Source organism: Corvus cornix, chromosome 18 (assembly GCF_000738735.6).
Source record: "Corvus cornix cornix isolate S_Up_H32 chromosome 18, ASM73873v5, whole genome shotgun sequence".
NCBI lineage: Eukaryota > Metazoa > Chordata > Aves > Passeriformes > Corvidae > Corvus > Corvus cornix.
Window position 1 is genome coordinate 3,916,398 of NC_046347.1, and position 21,346 is coordinate 3,937,743.

Sequence of the window (21,346 nt, forward strand, 5' to 3'; positions counted from 1 at the left end):
AGCCAGCAGAACTTGAATTAATTACTTGGGTTTGTTCCTTTTTTTCCCAGTTTTAAACTTCCTTTCCCTAGAATATGCTAATATTAAGTAGTACTTATGAGTGATTGTGGAAAGAGGTTCGAAATAAAATTTACCCTTTCTTAATTCTCACTGCCTGCTATTTTATTTGTTGTGAGTTTCAATTTTGGAACAGCTTTTTTTTAGTGCTTTCATTGCAGCATTAGAAGCAGCCTTTTTTAGACATGAGATGTAGAAAGTTAGCAATGCAAATATGGATTATTCACCTTCCTAGAGAAACTTCATCTTATTGAAAAGCTCTTCCTAACCTTTGTTTTTATCAGGGAGAAAGAACAAGAAACACAAGAAGAGGAACATTTGATGGAAGAAAAGAAAAAGAAAAAGCAGGAAGAAAAGAAAAAGAAGGAAGGTGCTCAGAAAAAGGTTTGTTCATGTTCCTGTTGTAAATGATCCCTTCACTTTTAAATGGGAGTGTGGGTACTGATGCTGCAGCTTCACTTCTGGGAGTGAGCCTGGCACAAGTGATCATTGCCACTGGCTTGTGGAAAGGCTGTGGTCACAGAATCCCTGCCCAAGCAGTTGTGCCAGGGCTCCCTGTGCCCTGGTGGGAAGGGGCTGCTCGCACTCCTGGCTCCCGTGGCCATTCCTCAGCCAAGAGGTCCCTGGGTCAGTCCCAGCAGTGCTGAAGGGACTCTGGGATCCCAGGCTCATTTTAACTGCTGTGCATTCTCCTCCCTCATTTTCTGGATTGCACAGTTAGTTTTAATTTTAAATAAGAATTGATCACCATCTTTTCTGGTATAAAAATCAGGCATCATTAAAAAAAATGGGTAGATTCCAAACAGATTAAAAAATAAACAGGTCTTCTGTGCAAGCTGGTAGTGTGGGTGGATTCAAAGGGATGCTGGACAAAACCACAGAAGTTAGTTCTGCTGAGTGCTAAAGGGTTCACAGATACAGTGTGGGTCCAGAAAGCCTCCAACCCTCAGGAGAGGGAAGGCTGCGTGGGTAGATGGGGCTGCTGTCATCTCTTGTTGTGCGTTACACTGCCTCTTGGGCATCTGCTTTTGGCTTCAGTCAGACAGAGGTTGCCATTCTCACATTCCTAGCACATGGAGTTAAACTAACATTCTCTAGTCCTTAAATGAAATGAATGCCTGATTTATGTGTACAGTTTCTGCAAAAAAGTTAGGCCTGCAGCCCTATAATTATTAGGTATAATTTGCAGTATTGACAAGTAGTTGATTTGTTTTGTTCTTCTCTTCTTTCAGGCTGCTGAACAAAAAACCAAAGGTAAGTTCATGTTTATTCTTTGTGAAATGTTTGATATTTTTATAAGCTTGTTTTAGAAGTGTGCTTGTACTTTTTATTCTTTGTATCTGTTTAATGAGGGGAGTGTATCTTACTAGGATTGTTATGTTCCTGAAGTTTGTTGGGATTCTCAGCATAAGCTTTGGCTTATCTTGCTGGGTATTCTACACCAGCCTCTTGACAAGAATATATGGATTAATTTTCTGTGAACCATAACACAGCATATGTCATCTCTTTTGTCAAGACAGATGTAGTTTCCCATTTCGTTGTTAGTAGTTACTTATCTGTTTCAAAGACAAGTAATTGCCCCTCTCCCCTTGCACAATTCAACTCAATTTAATGTGTAAACTCAGTTCATGGAGCTTAGGAGAAACTACTTCCCCTGCTGCCATCACTGCCTGTTTTTCTTTCTGTGTGGGTTTTCTGCTTGGGAAGTGAGTGGAGCTGGTTTGCAGCATGGTCAGGAAGCAGCAGAGGTAAGGAATGCCTTCCCTTTGGGGGCAGTGGACTGCCAGGTTCCCTAGGAGAAAAGTTAATGAAGCTGTGGCTTTCAGAAAGGCGAGGAAGAGAGGCAAGGTAATGTCTCTCTTCTGCAGCTGATGGCTTACAGATCTTTTTGTGTTGTCTGTCCTTTGATTTGAACAGTTCTGAACCAGTTCAAATGCGTTGTAATTTATTGGTGGGTAATTAGGTGACAGGCAAGTGGATCTTCCCAGATTCCCAAAGGCTGAGAATTAGAGAGGAGCCAAGCCTAACATAAGGGGTGGACAAAACAACGTAGGTTTCAAACACTTCTTATGATTCATACAGCAGAAATTAAGTATTACTTCAATAATATGAATTCAGAAAAATGAAGTGATAACTGCATGATGAAGACACTGTAACAGGAATTTATTGAAACTCTGTCCTTTTCTTTCCAAGTTTTTCCTATGTAGAAAGTGAGAGGTCAGAAAGTTCTAGTTTGAATTCGGTTGCATCTGCCCTGTGAGATCTCGTGTAGTTCATAACAGTGGATTTTACTTTCAGGAGAAGGGAGCAGAAGTATATGAGTCCCATCAAATCTTAGTTACATAAAAAAACTTTGGAATTAAGATACATGAGAGAAATTTCTATCTAAATGGAATATTTCTGTTTTCACAGCATTGCCTGTTTTGTTCTCTGTATCAGCTTGTTTCTGTGTGAAAAGGCTTCATTGTTCTGTAATGGATTATAATGACTTTTTAATATCACAATTCAGCAGCAGATGTTTTTGCTGTCAGAGTAACTAAATTCATTTTCACGTGTTAATGCAGTGGCTCTTCATTTCTGTTACTAGTGAGACACAGAGCCTTCTGCTTTCCCTCTGTGGGATGTTACTATTTCTGTCTTTGTTGTGACAGCTTTGCTTTTAATTGCTTGAAACTGCCACATTTAAGTTTCTAGTTAATAACGTCTGTTTTTCAGGTATGCTTGTGAGTTTGTTTCTTTCAAATTTGGGGACTGCATTTCTCCATCTGTTGGATTTTTTTGGTTCACCATCCATGTATTTCAGCAACTTCTATTGCTAGAAAATATGAATCAGGAAGAAGACAGCAGTGAATAAGCATAGTTATGTTAGAAATGAAGCAGCTTTGGCATTTATTGTTTCACCTGTTAGAAGCAGTGATGCATCTTTTTGTAGTTCAGCATTGTTAGAAGGGAGGGACTTGTCCTACAGAGAACCCAAACCTCCTGGTCATGCTCAGGGGAAGGGCCAGGGGTTATTTACAATCCTGTAAGTGACCCTTCTTTGAATTTCCTTTGTCTGGCAACTACTCGTTGCTTTTCAGGTTGCTCTGTGGAAATGCTTTATTTCCACTTTATAGTCCAGTTCCTTATCTTTAAGGAGTGATGTGTATGAGCTTATGAGAGGTAGCAGGAATTTCTTAAAATATAGAAAATATGAATACAAAATTAAGTAAGAGGAAAAATTTGACTGAACTTTTTTCTTAGAATATTCAGAGTTGACTGTAAACTTTATTGCAGTGCTGCACCAAGTGCTTTATTTGGATACATTTTCAAAAGGTTGAGTGACAAATGCTACTAGAACTAAAAGGCAACACAGGGATAATCATTGTCTTCAGTTAATTTATTTCCTATGTGGGACACAGCAATTAAATTAGTTGTGAAGGCAGGATGGTACAGTAAAACTGAGTGAATGGACTGCTGCAGGTAATGGCAGGATGTATTAAATCAGAGATTAAAACTGGACTGGAACTGGGTGTTTTGCAAAATGTAGGTTTTGGTAGGTGAGATCTTTATAAATATGATTTAACGGAGCTGTTTGTGGTAGCTTAAAAAAATTGCTTCATTTTATGTGTGTGTGAGTTCTGCAACTGGGTTGCCATGGCAGTGCGAGGTGCTTGCACCAGTTGGGCCCTAATGGAGAAAAAGAAATCATACAAGTGCAGATGGGATCTGGAAGGGTTTTTCAGTTTGTTTTTCAGCTGCCTGGGGCAGGGTGTTTGTGCAGTTCCTTGTTTGCTCTCAGCAGTGTTTGTGCAGGAGAAGGCACTTCGCTGAAGTGGGTGGGCAGGGCCAGGTGGTGGGGCTTGAGGGGGAGGGAGGGTTTGCCCTTTGGGTTGGCTTCTTCTGTGCTAGAAGCCTGTGATCAAGGTCTAATTCTTTTTAATTAATAGTAAGTTTTGATTTGTCTGTCACAGAGGTGTGAAGTTGCTGTTCTGGCCAATAATGAACTCATGTGTTTCGTACGTGTAGCTCTGAGCTGATCTGGGCTGCTGCAGGTTCAGTCACTGGTGAGGCCTCAGGAAAGAGAAACGAAGTAAGAGGAAGGAGGTTTCCTGTGGGGGTGTGTTTGTGGTGTGTTGTCAGTTCAGTCTTGCTCTGAGGCCTCAGCCCCAGCTGAATGTTTCCATTTGTGATGTGGAGCACAAACCCCTTCCAAAATAAACACGCATTTCCACCCTTAGGGGAAAGGTATGTGGCTGCTGCTGGAGTGCAGCCCTAGGAAGTGCTCCCTCACACAGCTCTTCTGTCCACTGAAACAAATTATTTTTTCTGTTCAAATAATGATCCAACCCTTTAAGTCTTCCCTACATAACAGCTCCTTCAGTTTCTGTTTTTTTTCCTGCAACATTGTTTGCCTGAGTATTTTTGTGAGGCTGGATCTTTTATAAATACGCTGTTGGCAACAATTCTAGGGAATGTGTGAAAGGAAGAAAGATTGGAGAGCTGATAAAGACCTGAAATGTTTCTCAATTACTTGAAAACAAATGAAAGTAGTCTTCCTGTTCAGCTGGAGAGAAGCACTGCAGAATTAGATGAGGTGGGAAATGAGCAGGTTTTTATTGCACATTCAAGTTGCTGTTCTTTTATGGTAATTTTTTTGAGAGCAGGACTATTGAGCACAGGCTATTAGTGTTTATTTTACATGTGTAAACTCTTGCCACTTTATATGCACTTGATCAAGAAACTTTGTGTATAAAGGCTTTTCTAATGAAAACATCCAGCTGTAACTACAAGTTCTGTTCTGTATGGTAAAGGGTCACTAGTATGGGAATGGCTGTTATTTAATAACTACAGGGACTTTAAGGGAGCTGTGCTTGTCATAAATACTATCTCAGGGTGTGTTTTGCTGCCTGCTTCTCTTCTAGCCATCCTCCCGCAGGTTTAGTCAGCACAGGTGATCAGTGTCTTGCCTGTTTCACTCCCACTTCAGCTGAATGCGTTTGCCTAAAGCTGATATAAAATAGCTTAAGTGTTTCATTACTTAAACATCCACCCTGGTAATTGAAGGGCAAAGTATGCATCCAACCCTCCAGCATTATCTGCAATAAAGGTAAGTGTTAAATCTGCAAACAGAGAAGTAATTGTCTATACCACAAATAGTCCAGCGTAGAAAGTATTTTGGTAAATATTTTGATTAGAAATGTTAGCTGGAAAATATTTTTATTCCTCTACTGTAAAGCAGAGATGGTGACTCTCCGCCTCTTGGACCTCCATGATCCTTGTAGGTCTGTCTGGCATGTTCATGGCGTGGGACCAGGAAGGGAGAGGTGGGCTTTCCAAGGGGAAAGTGGGACCTTGAGCTCACTGCTGGGGAATGATGAAGCAGGATTGCAGAAGCCAGAGTGGCTGCAGCGATCCTGGGATTCAGCAGCCTGTCCAGCACTGCCCATCCTCTGTTCCAGTGGTGCAGTGGATGCTGAGCTGAGCATCATTCCCTTCCATCTGTGGTCTGTTGCGGAGCTTTCCCCTCCCCCAGGCTGTCTGGGCTGTGTGCCTTGGGACTCCTCAGTGTGTGATGATTTTAATATGCAACTCGCAGAGTCAGGGAGGTTGTCTGCAGCCTGGGAGATTATTCTGCCAAGGTTTACACTTTGATACATTTTATTTTGGGGGACTGAACAGAAAACATTTAGCAGCGTGTGGTTGCTCGGTAAACCGTTGTGGTGTCACAAATGTTGGCATACTTCCTTCAGGTTATCTGTTATCCCACAAGCAGTGCTGTGTATTTTACCTGGAGGAACATGGTGCACTATATTAGAAAGGGGAGTTAAAAGGAAAAAAAGAATGGATGAAAATATCTGAGATCCCATCCTCTGCTCTGGCATTTCTTTTGGGATGACTGAAGTAGCAGCATACCTGTTTTCAAAGCCAGGTTATTTTCGTTTCCAAATCAGCCATGTAGATTGTTACGTATTTTTAAATTGATTTTTTTACTTACTCTGCCCAAAATGGGCTGTTAGAATGTTCTCTGCTTGTGCTTGTGTGTGTGAATCACCTTCCTGTAACCTCCATTCTGCTCATACAGGAATGCAGTTTATGTATATTGATAATGTGCTCCTTTTGGCTGTGGTAGATGTTACTGGTGTTTAGTGGTGGTTCCATAGGAAATAAGGGAAAATGAAACTTTTTAGAGAATCCCATCAATATTTTAAGTAGAATTACAACAGCATGTAACACAATCAGTCTTTTTTAAAAAGCAAAGTCTTGAGTTTTTATGGTTCGTGTCATATTATTGTAGGAACCAGCAGAGCCTTTTTCCATAAGATTAGAAAATGTGTTCCAGCCTACAAATCAGGTATGATTTACAACAGATTTACAGCCTCTGACTCATTTGAGTATTTATAGCTTATGCTTGAGTATCTGCCTCTGTCATCTTGTTAGTTAAGTGCTGTGTTTGTACTGAACTGCTGCACATTGTAGTGACAAAATGTGCCATAAATCATCATTGCAGAAGGAGGGGGAGCACTGCAATAAGTTCTTCAATTAGATCTTAATATGCAGTCACTTGATAACTTAATGATAACCTGTGGCCATACGTTAAGGCTTTGTAACACAAAAATGTTTTCTTTTTGATAAACGTTATCATGGGGGTGTTTTGCTATTATAAGTATCTTTAAACAAACATGAATTTGTTCATAAAACCCACTGAGATATCACTTCTCTGATAGAGGAGTAATTACCATTTTACAGCCTGCATAGAATAGAGGATGGAAGTAATTTGTGAGTCCAGTACTGGGTGAAGAGGAGTAGAAAATGCAAAAAGATTGGAGCAGACAGGAGGAACAATTTGCGTAGTCAAGGAGACAAAGCAAGAAGGATGAGCTGGGAGGGTTGGAGTTAAATAGTAGAGAAAAAAACTTTGATTTCCTACCTACTTTTCTTTATGACTGTGACAGGCAGTAGTTCAGTGGTATCTAATAGGCTTTTTGCTCTCACAAGTGCAAGAATTATGAGTACCTTCAACATTGCCATTGTGAAGTGAAGGAGAAAAAATTAAGGTAAACAGTAAATGCATGAATAATCTATGGTAAACTTTATTTGGGTTTGTAGCTCTTTCTGTGTTGGTCTTGCTGCTTTGCAAGTCAAAGGTGCCCAAGGAGGGTTTTGCATTGAGAATTGGTGTCTTTCTGCAGGAAAGAGGGTTTGTCAGGGCTGGACACCCTGAGCCCTGCGAGCAAGGACTGACAGTTCTGAAGGTTTAAATCTTCTGTAGCTCCTAGGAAGCTGTAGACTGCTTAGCTTTCAAAGAAATGCTCTTTTCAAACAGCAAGACACCAAAGCAATTAGTATAGGTTTTTGGGAAAAAACATTTATCTCTTAAAGAAAAACAAACATAAAACTCTGAGCCTAAGGTGGATTTACAGGACAGCTGTCCCCTAAGAAGTGCTTCAATGTCTTTGCCTGGAGTTGCTGCTGCTTTGCTCCAGTAAAGCACCTCCAGTCCTGGTCAGTGCTTACCTTGTGAGCTTTGCAGATTCCTCATCTGGGAATAGAAAAGTAGGTAAGGGCTCAAGTAGATACTCCTAGTGCTCCTCAGGTAGTTTTTATTCCCCTTAGAGATGGTCTGTTGTTGTTTGTTGTTATGCAAATTTAGGCATGTGCTCATAACATAAATACAGGCAGAATATTGCTCTGGTCTTCCTCTTGCTTTGCTTTTTCTCAGTTTCCTCAGTTAGGAATGATCGGGATTTATCAGATTGAGGATGGCAACAGCCTGACCTGTAAATAGTTTTAGAGCTAGATAAAAATGGGAGCTTTCCAATATTAGACACAGTTGGTTAAAAGCACTTTTCAAATGCTCTAGGTGTTGCAAAGGTTGACACCCTGCCTGAAGGCAGCAGGACGACATGCATCGTCAGATTTCCCTTTACATTGTCAAATACATTTCTGGCCTAGGACATTATCTCTCCAAGAATACCCTTTGAAGAGAGAGTAAGCACAGATTAGGTAACAGCAGCCTGGCTTTTTTACTCTAGGCCTAATTGTCAGGGTGCCCCTTGGTGGGAAGTGCTCTCAGATAAATCCCAGTTTGCTTTCTCAACAACAGAACTGCCAATAAAGTTGTTGACAACTGGATATTCTAGAAGATAAATTGTAACACAGCTGCACACTGATAATGATGTTGGTTATGATCAAACTGCACGCTGGGTTATGGGTATTTATCTGCCCACAGTGGCTGCTTTCCTTCCTGCTGCTGTTCCCCAGTGCAGTGTGTGGAGCATGTGGGTTGTGAAATGGTCAAACTGCTGCATTTTAGGCATTGCAGCAGCTCAGGCATTGGCAAATGCTCTCTTCTTCTGTCAGTCTGCTTGTAAAATAACTGATTTCCAATTATAAATAGAATGTTGTCTGATATTTGCCATCCCTCAGAGCATATAATGCCCCAGTATTTCCTTTGTAAGGTGCCACTTTTGTATGGACTGATAGCAGCAGACACCCATCCCACACCTCTTCCCCATCCAGCAGAGTCTGAGATTTGTTTCCTTGGAAGTGATTTTACAGCACAACTCACCTGTTCATCAGTGTGCTGCTCCTCCCTTTACTTTCTGAACTAAAGTCTGTTTTTATTCTTCTTTTAAAGAAACATGTCCACAAAGGCAGTTTCTTCTCTGCCTCGAGGGCTGGCTCACGCAGGTTTTCATGGAGAAGGCAGCTAAGAGTTTCCCATGAAAAAAATGACCTATCAGCTTTGATTTATCTGCAGTGTGCTGACCACTTTCCATTATTAGATTATCATCTTGCTACCTGGAGGAGGCTTGTAAGGCATATAAATATAATGTTGATAAGATCTGCAAACTGTGAGCTGAAGAGAGGTTCATCAGGAGATGTATTAGCTCACTTTGGTAATGATTGTTTTGAGATACATGCCGGGTTTCTAAGGTTACCTGATCCCTTCCTTGGGAAGGATGAAATCCACTTTGAACTCTAACGCTAGTACATGCTCCTAGAATAGTTACCGTACAAATTCTGGAGAGGGTTATCTTGGGAAGAGGAAGGGAATGAAAACGTGGTTTTGATTCTTTTACACTGTGTGTGAAGCATTTGGCCTGAGGGACTTTGTGTTCTCCTGTTGACTATGTGGTGTTGACATTCCTCTGTAAGGTTACTCTGAGAACCCTTGGCTTCCCTGTGTTTTGCTAGATTATTTTAATGTTTTTCCTGAGTTGTTAAGGTGGTAGCCCATACTTTACAAATCCTACAGGACTACTTAAAATGTCTGTTTAACCAGCTGACACTCTGGTAAATGCTCCAAAGCTTCTGCTCAGGTGTGCATTGTGCACCTGATCCTTCAGGTTATTCCTGAACTGGTTCAGGCAGTGCAGTGTGCATTAGCATCCCGAGAGGAGGTGATTTTCCCTGCAGGCATCCTGCCCGTGTGGGGTGGCAGCAGTGGCTCATGCTAAGCTGTCTTGTGGGGCCTGTGTTTAACAGCACAACCGAATGCTTCAGAGGCTCCTCAGCTGCCCCGGGTGTGGCAGCCACTGTTATTATTGTTTGCCCAATAGGAACAGCTGAACTTGGTGTGACTCAGGCTCCTGGTGGCCTCTTCCCATGTTAGCAGAAATAGTTCTCTGTCTTATCATAGTCTCCTGAAGATCTGTCCTCCCGTTTTCAGGATGCTCTTAATGTTTCAGGCATAATTTCTGATTTGGCTGCTGTGGCTGTCTTTTTTTTTCATCAGTTTTTATGGAGCCAGCCAGACTTTTCACTGTTAGGAGGCCAGACAGGCTCTCATGAGCTTTTGCTGTGAAGCACATCAGTTAGTAAGCTAGAGAACTGGTGATTCTTCAACTCCATAAATTCAAATGCCACATTGAGGTCTCTCTGTCACAGGACTAGATATATCCCTTTCGATGAGCAAAAAAGGATGATTCTAACCCTCTCTCCTTTCTCAGACAGGCCAAACAGATGTTCTTGAAAGATATTTTGATTATTGTTGGAAAGTCATCTTCAAATTCAGCCTGAACAGTCTTTCCTGTAACTTAAGCCCTTTCTTTGTTGGCTGCTTTGCCCAGTTTGTGGAGAGCTGATCTTCCCCTCCACTGCAGAGGCTTTGTGTCTCCTGTTTTTTACTTAACAGCCCATCCAGTTTTTCCTTGTGCTAGTGTTTTCAGGCTGTTTTTCAAACCACAATAATTTGTTTTTCTTCTTCAGAAGTCCTTCCAGTTAGTGCAGAATTATTTTTTAAATGCAGTATCTGTATGTCGTGGTTTAACCCCAGGCGGGAGCTCAGCGCCTTGCTCACTCCCCCCGGCAGGATGCGGAGAGAGTATGAGGAGTAAAAGTGAGAAAACTCGTGGGTTGAGATAAAAACAGTTTAATAAGTAAAGCAAAAGTCACACACACAGAGGCAAAGCAAAACAAGGAGTCCATTCCCCCTTGCCATGGCAGGCAGGTGTTCAGCCATCCCTGACAGCAGGGCTGCATCACAGGGAACAGTGAGTGGGGAAGACAAACACCATCACTCCAAACATCCCCATCTTTCTCTTTCTCCCCCAGCTTTATATGGTGACACCATCTGGTGTGGAATATTCCCTGGAGTCAGCTGTCCTGGCTGTGTCCCCTCCCAGCTCCTTGTGTCCCCCCAGCCCCCTCGCTGGCAGCGTGGGGTGAGGAGCAGAACAGGCCTTGGCTCTCTGTGAGCACTGCTCAGCAGTAATGAAAACACCCTGGGTTATCAGCACAAATCCAAACCACAGCCTCACACCAGCTACTGTAAAAAAATTAACTCTGTCCCAGCCAAAACCAGCACAGTGTGATTGGAGAATTATTAAGTAGCCTTTGAGTTAATCTGTGGAACAGTAACCTGCTGCTGTTTACAAGTAAAACCTAAGGCTGATTTCTTTTCTGTGCCTTTCAGGCTCCCCCTTTGCTCCCTCTGTAATCCAGGCTGTTCCACAGCAGTGCTGATCCTTCTCTTTCACTTTTCTGTCTGTAAACTCAGCTTGCTTTGAGAAGCTCCCAAGTTTCAGATGCCTTCTTTGATTCTGTGAAGACCTCAGTTTGATTATCTGCAGTTTCTTCTTCACTCCCCATTTCTCCTGCTTAATCACTACCCATTTTCCCTCTGCAGGTAGTCCCCTGAAGTATAGATTTAAATATATTCCTTGCTTTAATTTCCCCACAGTTCCCACTGCACTTGTTTAGACTTGACTGACAAACCATGAGAACCCTTCTTGCAGGTGCTGGGGGTTTCAGGCTGTCCTGTCCTGCACTGGCCGTTCTTTCCTGCCATACATGTGAGCACCTGGCATCTCCTTTCTCAACAGGAGAAAGTCTTCAGGGGGAAACAGAAGAAAATAATGTATTCAGTGCCAACTTTCTGACATAGGCTCCATCATAATTCATATCTTGCTGCCAGTTTCCAGGAGTAATAATTTAACTTTTTGTCTTTGTTGTATAGTTATCTCTAACCTTGTCCGGTGATCACAGTGGGAAATCAAATGAGAGGTCACATTCAGCCTCCTCAGTTGTTCAGCTCTTCTTCCCAGAAAAAAAATCCATGGAAGACTTTGTGATTTGGTGCCTTATTATGGATACCAAGACTTCAAAAAAAAAAATCTAACTTAAAATCTGTGGATAATAACCTAGATGCATTGTAACACTGAACACTTAAATCCATAATCCCATTTTACTGATACCTGGGATGTAGGTGAGATGTTAAAACTCATCTTGTTCCACCGCACGGGGTTGTCACAGCCTTAACTCACCATTGCTTTCCACATTTGCTGGAGATTCAGGGAATGTTTTAATCCTTATTTACCATATTCTTTTAGTGGCAGTGCTGCCTTTCCTCCAGTGTTGAACTGAGCTGGTGCTCGGGCTGACGTCATTGTCATCCTGTGGCCAGTGGCAGATGTGGCAGCTCCGTGTGCTCCCTCTGCTGTCACCAGCTGCCTTCTCAGCACAAACACAGCTTCTTTCTGAAAACTCAATAATGGATAAAACTGAATAATGTGGTTTGGAATTCTGAGAAGTGATTATTGTTAAATAGCCCCCATTTTTGCCCAGAGTGTCTTGGTGAGTGTGCTACGAGTTAAAGTCAGGGTCGTGGGGACAGCACAAACACCATCAGCTGGCAATTTTAACTTTTTATTTACGTGAGCAACTGGGAACATCTTAGATTTGCCTCCCAGCTGTGTGTCCTACTGCAAAGTGCAAGAATCTGCTTTAAAAAACAAGCTTAATAATGCACTGTTAGATAGATCTGCAAAGCCGTTAAAGAGCTGTTATTTTTGTACCCTCCCTAGCCAGACATGGCGTTTCCCTCTTCCTTTGCAATTGACCTTACTGCAAGACATTTTTATTTTTTTTCTGCAAAAAGCAGAAATGAAACTCTGGAACCTGGACACACTCATTGAAAGTGTGGCATTTACCCAAAGTGTGAGGGTAGAAAGAATCCTAGGATGCCACTTATTAAACCAAGCTGTATTTCTTCTTAAAATTCTGGTGTTGCTTCTTTTAGCTAAGTCTAAGCCCATTTCTATGAAGTAACTGTGTGTAATGCATGTGCAGTAATTAGGTATTCCTTCCTAGTGAGGGGAAGACATGTGTCTAAAATAAACTGAGCAGAATTTTTGAATTAAAATGAAGTAATAATATTAAGTTATTATTAGTAATCTTTATTAAAACATCTTTAATTTCTTTTAACATTCATGTAATAGAATCTGATTTACTGGGAGTGGCATTTAATTAATTTAATTCAATTTAGAGAGTTAACTCTATTACATATTAGTACAGAAAATTACCTCTGAACAGTCATTTCTCACTGGTGACATGCAATAAGTTAATTTAGCTCGGAGTTCGTTTGGGTGCATTGTGAGTTCTTGGTGAAAGTTGCTATGGTGACAGCCCGATCACCCAGGGCTGTCACTGGGACAACAACCCCGCTGGAAACACGGGATGGATCCACAGTGCTTCCTCTGGGCCTGCTCTTCCTGCTCAGTGTGGTGCTGGAATCTCGGGAAGAGCTTCCCTGGGCACTGCTCACTGAAGGGGTGTCCTGGCAAAATGTGCTCAGCAAATGAACTCGCTTTGTTCTTAGGGTTTTCTTTGGTTCCACCTTACCTGCAGGGAAATGATCGCTGAATCCCCATCAGGTTTTAGTCTGCTTTCCTTTAGGAAATTTTCCTGAAGGACCTGAATAGGAGAAGGTCTGTAAACTGCTGGAATTGCTTTCTTCATGTTTCTGAGTAATTTAAATCCTGTTTTTCATATGTGGCATTAATGCACGATGGCACTGGAGATGTAAAAAATCTGTTCAGCTTAAACTGAATTAATGACGAGTTTGCTTCAGATTCAGTGTTGAATCAGAAATGAAGTTTGTTTCAGACTCTCCAGGCTTGGCTGTCAGGTAGATGAACTCCTAGTTCCAAACAAAAACCTTCCAGGAAAGAGGCCAGCATTGAGAAGCTCATTTGGAAAAACCACTATTGCATATGAAATGTTATGTTTAGATTTAAAAGAAAGTATTAAAAAACTGAAATATAGTTTTTCAGGTCAGTGTATTTTCTTCCTCTCCCCCACTGCAGAGCTGTATGCAGACTTAAACACTCGTTTGTTTGTTTTATCTCTAGAGCACGACTTAAACTGGGTTTAGCTGAGTAAGGGATCACTCTTCATTTTGGACTTGCAAGTTCTTCTCAGCTGCTCCTTTCTGAAAGACATTTTCATGTCTTTCAAATGCTAGGAACTGCATCCAGAGTAGGATGTAGAACCCCAAACAGGTTTCTATGATAGAAAATCTGTGAAATTTTATCAGTATAGTCTCCTGAAGTGGTAACGGTGTCCCTGTGGGTTCTGTATGTTAAAAACCTACTTGCTCAAAGCAACAATTTTCAAAATAATTTTGTGAAGTTTGCCTTTCATTGAGTTGGCTCCATGCACAGTTTCTCAGGGTGATGCTACCTGAAACTTGGAATAAATCCACACTGCCCAGGAGTGGGGGAAGCTGGTCCATGCTGGACACTCTGTTGGCTCTGCTTCAGTTTTTCCTGCAGACTGATATAAAATGATAGCTCAGATAAGTCTACACTATCTTCAGAGCTGTAGTATAGACATATTAAGTCTTCTTTTGAGATAGAATGTGAACTGGAAGGGTTATGCCAAAATTACAGAGGGCTGTTACTGGTTGCTCACAAAATTCTTGCTGTTTTAGTGTTGCACATGAAATATTCCATGACAGGAGGGCCAAGGCTTTGTGTTTCCACAGGCCTTTAGTCAGTGTGACATGTGTGCCCAGTCCCATGATTCCAGCAGCACAGGCAGTGTCAGGCAACATTACACTAAATATCTGAGCAGTAGCCCTGTCATCTGCAGGCAGTCACAGCGTGCTTCCATGGGCAGGTCTGAAGGGAATTAAATAGCAGTGCAGCCTGCTCCCCTAAAACGAAAATGAAGTATCTGGAGGAGCTGTATTTCTGGTTTCCAGGAGAAAAATGTGCCTATGTGTAGTGATGTGATGTGTCCAGGCTGTTGGGCCCAGGGTGTATCCACACTTTCCAGGCCTGGGGCTCCCTGGACACTGATTTTGGGCACACAAAATCACGCAGGCTGCTTGCACATCCAGCAGCTCAGAGGTGTCCTGCACACACTGATCTCTCTATCCTCATGTTGGGATATTGATCCGTAAATGCACACTTGCAATTTCCAGGCATTCCAGAAAATAGCCAGAGTGAGTCCTTACCTTCTTTCCAGCTCAAATATCAAAGTGGAAAAAGAGCCTGTACCTGCTGTAACATGAGTGTGTAGTATTCCCAGTTGTCCTGGGTGGGATGCCAGACTGACTGTACCCTGAGACACCCTGAAACTCCAGGAACATCCACCTTGCATGGACAGACCGTGGGTACAGCACACATTCCAAGTGTGATACCCTCTGTGCTCTGTGTACCAGAGCTGAGTGGATTTCTGTAGAGGCAACCCAAGATAGAAATGATGGGGATATGAGGTATCTTTACAGTACCCAACCACTTACGTGTGAAACTGGAAGCATTTACACTGTGATTAACTCTTCAAGCCCCAGCTGAAGAGTGGGCTGTACCTGTAGATCCATCACTGTTCAAGGTGAAGGAAATTTCAGGCTTTTGTATACAGTAAATCAGTGGATACTGAGGCTATCCTCATTTTCAGTTTCCTATGAATGTACTATTTACTGGGAATTTGCATATTTATATGTTTGTGTGTGTGTGGTTTAACGATTGGGTTTCTGCTGTAAAGAATATTTTAGTCCTCAGTCTGTGCCTGGAAGTGGTCTGTGGAAAGGAAGAAGAACACCACGTCTGGTGTGATGGCTGTGCCATTTGTAAATTTGTTTTTAAAAAATTCTTTTGCGTATGAAAACTGTGTGTAAAGCATTATCTAATGAGATTAAATGTACACAGTCAGCTTAAAATTGAAGGATTCACTTCCTGGGTCTGCCCAGACTTCTTACGTGGCTCTGCATGAAGTTATTTAATCTGTTATTACATGCTTGAATTTTCCCACTGGTACTTGTGGTGATGATAGTGTTGGTTTTGTGTAATTTAACTTTAAGCTGTTTCCTGTCTTCTCTGACTCTTTTACTGTGTAGTTCCTGCTTGGGGGTACATTGCCTGGAGCAACACTGAGGAGGGTTTGCAGGGTGAGATGGGGGTGAAAGGGGGAGCCCATGGCTGGCTCCTGACATGTCAGTGGTGTGATCCTTTGCTGTGTTCCTGAATTGCTGAGATTGTGTTTGTGATGCTCGCGTGAGCTGTTGGTGGCATAGAACTTACTATGTTTCCCTAGTGGGTCTTTATAAAATTAGTGGGGGAGTTCAGTTCCTAAATACTCTGGGAAGGGATACAAGATGTGAATTCTCTGTCTGTGAAGAGTTCTGAACACTCTAAGGAAAGTCTTACATCAGAAACCTGAAAATACTCTGCTGACATTTCTAAACACTTGCTGAGAGTCCCTCTCTTCATTCAGAGCTGCCCTCTCACTTAAATTTTACTGTAGTAATTTCCTGCACCAGCTATTTCATCTCAGCAATGACTCTTATCTCCCTCCTGTCCTTTTCAGACAGTTGTTAATGCTGTTGTTTCTTAACATTATTAATATGAGTGATTAAAAAGTTCTAATAGCTTCATTATTTTCGTTTAGAATAGCCAAGTTCTCTTTCTAATGCCAGTGTATTGCCCTGCTCTGGAGGTGGGAATTGGGTTTGCAGGGGTCTGAATTCCAAGTTAAATGTACGACGACCGACGTGTTAAAGGAAATACACCTGTGCTGAGATATCAGCGGCTTCAGGACAGAGAGCAGCTTCTAGTTAGGTGAATTCATTTATTCATCTGTTGCTTTACAAGGAGTAGCATTTGGCCAGGTCTGTGTGTAGAGAGATGTACATGATTAATACTGGTATTTGAGTTGCCAGCGCCTGCCCGTTGGAGAGCTCTCGCTTGAAAGGAAACAGATGAATTGTTAAGTCTTGAAAGTTACCATCTGTTATCAGTTCACGTCCTGCAGGAATGCAGCTCAGTGAGTTTAACTGTTCCATTGCCCACTGTCCTGATTCCTAGCTTGGACTGCTGAGTTTGAGGCCTGATGTGTACAGTCCAATTTCTGCTCATCAATTAGCTGATGGCAAACCCCATGTGTGTGCACTCAGAGCCTTCAATAAACATGAGAGAGTTTGGCTTGCAGTGGGAGAGCATCATATTTGCTTTGGATTATCAATCTATTGTTGATGACAACCTATCAACCTAATTAGCTGTACGATTTTTAATGGCACAGCTAATTAATTGTGAATTTAAAATTAAAATTATAATCAGTGCTAACATGGAGGAAAGCAGTGAGGAAAATATTAAAACTGTTAAAAGTATAAGTATTCCTCACAAGACTGCTGCATGTGAAACCAACCTGAATAATGTAGAATAGGATTGAAAAAAACTTAAAAATACATGTTGAGTCACCAAAAACAGGTTTTGTGTCTTTCTGTCAAAAGTATTTGTCACCCTCTCTGCTGACAGATCTGCAAGAAAAAAAAATGTAGATGCTGTTCCAGAAAGGGAAACAAAATCTTGTGTCTGAGCTCTGAAGTACTCAAGGATCTATGTTTTTGTTAGGAACTTCTCCGGTTTTTAGGAAAAAAGTTCAATTTGTGAATAGAGTTGGGCTCTGACCCTTGGCTGCACAGAAGTTCTGCCTCAGGGTGGGCTGTGCTGGGCTTACACAGAGGATTCACCATGGTGGTGAAGGGATAAAATGTCACTCAGGATTGATAGAATTTCAAATTTACATTGCATTAACGAAGAACAAAATGGAGAGGATCTGCAAGTAGGGCTGGTGAAGAAAGGCCACGTCTGAAACTTATTTAAAAATCAGCAGAAGCTGGGAGGAGTGCTGTGACTATCAGCCTGAGAGAAAAGTGATTTCTTTGTCATGGCTGAGGGAAGTGGGAGAACTGAGTAAGATGGATTTGGAGCTCTGTTTTACACGTAGAGTGGTAGAAAATGTGCTCTAAAGGTTCTTGAGAGGTCATTTATTCCATCCTCTTGCCCTGAGACAAGATCACCAAACCTGTATCATGTCTGCAGATAATCCTTAATCATCCTTATTGTTGGAAATGTAAATCTGAATCTCCCTGACTGCTATTTAAACCCAGCAAGTCTTGTCTTATTCACTGTGGGGTGGAGCAAATTATTTCATCCTCTTCCTTTGTATCTTTTTAAAAATTTGTGTACACAGTGTCTTGTAGACTGACTGCTCCCTTGCCTCGGTCTGCTGTGGTAGTTCCCGTTCGCAGATTCCCATTTCCTTTGTACCCTTTCCAGGTGGTCCAGCTCCATCTGGAAGAGAGATGATCAGCTGTGGGTACAGACAGAGAAGGTTTTGTGATGCCAGGCTTGAGTAGATGGGTTGCTGGGTGTTTATCCCATTATACCACCTGGCTTTTTACAATCTTGATTATCTTTTCCTCCTCTTTGGTTTGTGAGCTGCTAAAAAATTGCTTCTTTTTCTGCAGAACTGCTGTGGGGCGAGTTGTTTGCTGTTCTGCATTTAATTACGTGATGTGACTTTCCTTATTGAATTGTAGTAGTTTTGTCACATCACTTCTCCAGTTCATCACTGCTGAGCTCTGATCCTGTCACACAGCGATCTGACCACCCCCATCTTCCTTCTCCCATCTTGGTGTCATTTGCAGATTTAATAAGGATATTCTCTAGTCCATCATCCAGCTGTTAACGAAATATTGAACAGCGTAGGCTTGGATCAAGTCCCCGTGGAATCTCTTCTGAAACATACTCTGTTTTGACAGCAAGCCATTGATTCTCCCAGAGAACATTTCAACCAATTTTACATTTTGCTCACATTTCCCCACTTTGCTTATGACAATATCAAGTAAGAATGTCATTTCAGCAGCCATTACGTGGTTAAGATATAGAGAGAAAGCTTTGGCTGGTGGGACACGGGTGGGAAATGTGAGCAAACAGGCAGAAGTTGTTTGAACTGAGGTGAATACCTGGGTCTGAGGGGAGGGAGGAACAAATGAGTGTCAGGATAGGAGTCAGGGGTCAGCTGGGTTTGTGGATATGTTGCTTTAGAGTCAGAGTGGAGGTGGGTGGGGAATGAAGTCCTCAGCGCTTCTCTATTTCGTACCTTTGCATTAAGCCAGCAGATAAGAAGCTAAGACCTTCTATTGCTGAGAAATCCTAATAACTGGTTTAGAGGTTTCCCATGAACTTTGCAGCTTCCTGTTAATTCCTGCTCTGATTTTCCAGTTGCCTGGCAAAAAAAAAAAAAAATAAAAAAAAATTCTGTGTAGAATGTCCCAAGTTGGTAGAAGTGAGAAGTCTGTCAGGAGAAGTGTGTTACAGAAGAGATTTTAGAACTGGGATGGTGAAAGACTGAGGAAGGAAATGTTGTAAAAGACAAGAGAAGAAAGTGGAGAGGAAACGTCTGGGAGAGGAAGCAGAAGAATCTGCACCGTGTCAGTTGGGAGGTCACATGGAGGGGGGAAATGAAGTTAAACCAGGAAAAGACGTTATTTGTTCTGAATATTAGATAAATGATACCATCAGGAATTGGCCCAAAGTCAAGGCATTTCTTTAAATAAATAGTGATAAAGTTCTAAAGCCACAATAACACTCAGTGTGGGCTTTGATGTCAAACAGCAGCTTCTGGTTGCATTATTAAAGCCATTATAAGAACTGTGGAAAATAAGTTTTGGGATTATCTTGTCTTTAGAATGTAACTTTTCTACAGGTTTTTTTTTTCCCCAGAAGTTTATGATTTTCGGGGAAGGGATGATCCAGGCAGAAAAAATGACATTTTGTTGTGTAAAAACATTAGAAGTGGGTTTTATGCAATAGTTCTGAGCACCTTTGCTGTTGCCAGCAGATGTCACTGTGGATAACAAATCCCAGCACTTAGGAGACAAAGGAGGTAATTTGCTAAATGAAAATTCAGCCTTTGAAAGTAGATTGGGGGGGGGGGCGGGGGGCAAGAATTTTTCCCCGTAACAGACTTTTGTGAGCAAATAAAAATGGGTTTCCCACTAATGAGGACATGTGGCTTTGCCCGCTCTAATGCTGTGTTTTGTGGCTGTCTTCACCCGACTTGGGTAAGTTGCTGGCGCTCTGTGTGACCTCGGAGGGGCTGTCTGTGGGATTGTGCTCCTGCTCAGCTTCATTTGGAAAGCCTTTAGTGTTTGGAGGGAGCTTCAAGCAGCAGTGGAGCTGCTGCAGTGTCTGTGCGCAGGGAACTGGCCATGGAGGAAGTGGCTTCATTAAGGTTGATTTGGAGGGGGGAGCAAGATGAGGAAAAAAATTGCCCATATGATTGGCTGGGAGAATAGCTCTGAATTATGGGATCCATCTGTTTCCTGTAATGAATTCATAAACCCATCAAACAATGACCTGAACGAATTGCTGAAGGAAAAAAATAATACACTGGCATGATATGTTTAACGCAGTGAGGCATTGGCATTGTATAATCAAAAATTCTCCTCACATCCAGCACTTTGTAATGGAGCTGCTGTGTTTAATAGAAGCTGTAAATAAATCCTGTCACAGTAGCAGCCAAGAATGCATTTCTGGGTTTTAACTGTTTCTCTTCTGGAATGTCTGGTCCTCGAAGGCTTTAGAAATGCAAGTTTTATAGAGCTGGAGTGGGGGATTCTGAAATATAGAGAAATGTTAATGAGGTGAAAGAAAGGAAAAAGCTGCCATAAATCAGTATTATGTGGCTTAACCAGTTTCTTTCATTTATGCATGTTCTTTCCTTATGTCGTAGAAATGTACTTAAAAGCTATTGTTGTAATTGAAATCTGTTAGACTGATCCTATTCATTATATTAATAAAATCCACCTACAATTGCTCGTAACACTTTTTTATGCAGTTGGGATTCCCGAGATTGTAATCATCAAAAAGCATATGGAGTAATTATTGGATTTGTTTGGGTAAAATTGGATTAAGAAGTTTAGATACCATTAAGTACTGATAATTATTACAAGCAAGCTCATTGTTTAGTGTATGTACAGCTCGGAATGGAGAGTAAGCAGATACCCATCACAAACATCTTAAGAGCAAGCAATCTCAAGGCTTTCATTTTACGCCTTTAATTGTATTTTTGCAAGAGGCTTTCCACTTAAATGTTCTTGCTTTAGCTCTTTAATCACGTGCTGGTTATGAAAATCACTGGGTGTTAAATCCTTTCCCCCACACGATTTAAACAACCTTTTTTGCATTCAGGCAAATTTAACCATAAAAGCTGTGTTTTAATTCCCGGCTTTCCAGCAGCTGCCCACATGCCATTAGCCGTGACAGTGGATTCCTTGCAGGTGAAAGGGTGGACAGGCTGCTCCTGGGGGCTGCCAGGGCTCTCCACGGATTGGCAGCTCAGCCCTTGGGGCTGATTAAAGGCAGAGCTCCCGGTGGCCCGGCTGCTCTGCCTTTGTGCCCTGCAGTGGGGAAAACCCCGTGGTTTGTACCCTGTGTGTTCTGCCAGGGGTACCCATCGTCTCAGGGTGCAGCCCTGCAGCAAGGGGAATGGCTAAAGGGTTTACAAAGATGCTGTTATTGCCAGTATTACACAGCAATTAATAATTAGGAGATGCAGGGTAGACACTTGGAACATTTGGTATTTCTCACAGTGCCATATCAAGTGAAAATTGCTGGTTAAACATTGCTGAGGATGACTTTAGAACACAGTGGTATTGTCTTTGTAATATATATTCTCTAAATATTGTTGCTGTGTTTGAAGTCTAAATTCCAGCCTGGTATGAAGCTGGAAT

General features: G+C 41.9%; 1 protein-coding gene across 3 annotated transcripts in view; it reads left to right on the plus strand.

The window, feature by feature from the left end:
* The first annotated feature begins 427 nt into the window (after positions 1-427).
* TNRC6C (trinucleotide repeat containing adaptor 6C) overlaps positions 428-21,346 on the plus strand; it is a 77,181-nt gene continuing 56,262 nt past the window's right edge. For all 3 annotated transcript variants that reach the window (XM_039562084.1, XM_039562085.1, XM_039562086.1), the window contains exons 1-2: positions 428-441; positions 1,290-1,311. The gene's annotated coding sequence lies outside the window, so the exon portion shown is untranslated. The remainder of the gene's footprint in view (positions 442-1,289; positions 1,312-21,346) is intronic.